Here is a 3,463-nt window from a genome sequence, read left to right as displayed (position 1 = left end):
AAGCACTGCAAAGGGTGGTGCGAACTGCCAGACACATCATCGGAGGTGAGCTTCCCTCCCTCCAGGAAATATATACAAGGCGGTGTGTGAAAAAAGCTCGGAGGATCATCAGAGACTCCAGCCACCCGAGCCATGGGCTGTTCTCACTACTACCATCAGGTAGGCGGTATCGCAGCATCAGGACCCGCACCAGCCGACTTCATGATAGCTTCTTCCCCCAAGCAATCAGACTTCTGAACTCTTGATCTCCCACGATCAAATACATCAGCACTGCACTTTATTACCCTTACTCTTATATCTCACACCGGACTGTCATAAATTATATTATTATTATATTATATTCTCTCTTAACAACTGACTATCAACCGACAGCTGAATGTCAATACAGTACAATACTGTACATACTATATATACTATATATACTTTTTTATATATTTTTATTTTTTATTTTTATTGAATAATGTGTATCTATATAGTGCGTATTGTATACTGTACAGTGAATGTTATTATTTGTATATTGTTGAGTGTTATTATGTGTATATCAGATGTTTAAATTGTGTTGTGTTAATCTGATGTTATTGTAAATTGGTACTGTCTCATCACTGTCACGACTGCTATGTTGATCGGAACTGCACCCAAGAATTTCACACACCATTGCACTTGTGTATATGGCTGTGTGACAATAAAGTGATTTGATTGATTTGATTTGACATGAAAGCCTAGGCTTCAGGTGCTGGCTCTGGGACGGCAGAGGCCCCTTCGGGCTTGCTCTGGGACCATGGCAGGCATAGGCGCTGGCTCGTGCACCATGTTAGGTGTGGTGGCCATGATGGGGAACTCAGACATGGCAGCCATAATTGGGAATTCAGACGTGGCGTGGCGGAATTCAGAGGTGGCAGGGATGGAATTCTCTGTAGGAGTGCAAACATACTTTTATGCAACTCCAGCAGTGAAGGCCGAACCACTCAACAATAGGACATAATCTATATACTCTGCCAAAGTCCAATGAATTTTGCCACTAGGCATCAGGGAATTTAGAGGCTCATTTAAGCCAAAACTAAAAAAATAATTGAGGGCGACATCCCGAAAGATGTAGAACCCAAATGCAGTTTATTTACAAGGTACAATCCAAGACGTGAAACATAAACATGATAAATAAAACATGAACTTGACTATGAAATGAAACAGTGAACTAGAAAAAAAAAAAAAAAACATGAAACACAACGTTACCACAAACAACACTTGACAAAGGACAATGGCAAACATGAGGGCTTAAATACACAGACAAGGGGTAACATGACAACCAATGGAAAAACAGAACTAATATCAATATAGCTAGACAATGAAACAAGAATCAATGATAAAACAGAACTGATAACAATATAATAAGACTCCAGCAGTGGGGGAGAGGGCAGCTTGCCCCTCGTGGAGAAAGCAGCAGAGGGATGCCCCTCCCCCTTTCCAGCAGTGGGAGAGAGGGAAACTTTCCCCTCATGGAGAAAACAGCAGAGGGGTGCCCATACCCCTTTCCAGCAGCGGGGATATATATATATATATATATATATATATATATATATATATATTTTATTTTTTTTATTTTTTTTTATTTCATTCTGCTCATGTTGGTGTTTCAGTAAGCTCATTTGGTATCTTGGAGTACGGGTTGGAAGAATCCAACGGTTAATCCAATGGTTCTGCTTGTGGAAATTCTAGTATGGCTAAAATAGCTTACAGCACCTTGAGGGATAATTTTCTTAGCGAATTGAGGTGACTCATCGGGGAAGTAGTATATCCATTTGATAGGGGGTGGTAGCATGTGTAATGAATCTGTTCTGATTATGTATGGGGAGAGAAGCTTGCATGCGAATGGAGTCTAACGTGAGTCCTAGGAATTCCAAACGTGGGAGGGCCCTTGGTTTCCCTTCCGACAGGGGAATGCCGAATTTATCGAATGTCTCTTTAAAACCCTGTGAAATCAAAATAACGTTTTGCTGCTTTTAAGTCCATATCTATTAGCTTTAGGGTCATCTACACTACCGGTCAGAAGTTTAGGGTCACTTACTCATTCTTTATTATTATTATTTTTCATATTTAAAGATAATAGTCATCAAAGTCATCAAAACTATGGAAGAAGAGAAATGGAACTATAGGAATTGTGTTGTGACTAAAACAATCCAAAATAAATCAAAACTGTGTTATATTTTAGCATCTTCAAAGTAGCCACTCTTTGCACAGACTTTGCAGAAATGTACTCTTGACATTTTCTCAACCAGCTTCTTGAGGTATCACCTCTTTTTAAACAGTATTGAAGGAGTTCCCATCAATACTGGGCACTTATTAGCTGCTTTTCTTTATTATTCGGTCCAAGTCATCAATTTCAAAAAAAAAAAAAAAAAAAAAAAAAAAAAATATATATATATATATATATATATATATATATATATATATATATATTTAAATACAATTTTAGTCTTGTAATGAAATAAATTAATATGTTGGCACAATTATATTTTTGTCTACAAAACTAATTTCATACATTTAAGCATATGTCTTCAAATCAAAAGGTTTTTAAGATCATGAGAAACATTTCTGTCAAGTGACCCCAAACCTTTGAACGGCAGTGTATATGCCAGTGTACTTCTAAGGTTGACTAAATAAATTTTCAGATGATATAAGCATTAGTGGTCGACCGATATATTGCCAAGGCAATAAATCGTCTGATATTCAGACTTTTTTAATACAATTTTCCCATTTGGCCAATTTGTTTCTTGAGGGCGCAGAAAATTGCCTGCTTGCATGTGAAGCGACTGAGACATGTAAACGACCATTCACGGTTCGTTTTGTTGTTACGTGCCATCATGTTACTACAATAATAGACAGCCTCATTTAAACGGTCTGCATATCAGAGCTGCGGTAGACACGTTTGAGCTCATGTTAAAGTTCTTGCCTGTTTCATTCTCCCTCTCTCTCCTCAAGTTCCCTGTAACTTTTACGTTTTGTCTAATGATAAAAAGGCAAATATCAATAAAACTAATATCATATACCATCTGCAAATATCTCATATATCTCATTTAAACAGATGTAATAAACAAATCTCACGAAAATCCAGCATTTTCTTCCCATCGAGCGCTCTTATAATATCTTCCTCTGAAGCGTGTATTCTATCAGCCAGAATCAAAACTTCAAGATCAGGATCAAAAGTTCCTGAAAAGAGCAGATCCAGCATCCTGTGCAGTGCCCATTTATTTACATCTAAAGCATGTATTCTATCAGCCTCTCCTCAGCAGTTCCCTGACATTTTTAACTTTATTTTCTAATGATAAAACGCAAATATCAATAAATCTTCTATTATATACCATTTGCAAATATGCAGATATCTCGTTTAAACAGATGTAATTCACGAACCTCACGAAAATCCAGCATTTTCTTCCCATCGAGCGCTCTTATAATATCTTCCTCTGAA

This window comes from Myxocyprinus asiaticus, chromosome 25 (assembly GCF_019703515.2).
Source record: "Myxocyprinus asiaticus isolate MX2 ecotype Aquarium Trade chromosome 25, UBuf_Myxa_2, whole genome shotgun sequence".
NCBI classification, from domain to species: domain Eukaryota; kingdom Metazoa; phylum Chordata; class Actinopteri; order Cypriniformes; family Catostomidae; genus Myxocyprinus; species Myxocyprinus asiaticus.
The sequence above is the reverse complement of the archived record's forward strand: the minus strand, read 5'-3'. Positions refer to the sequence as shown.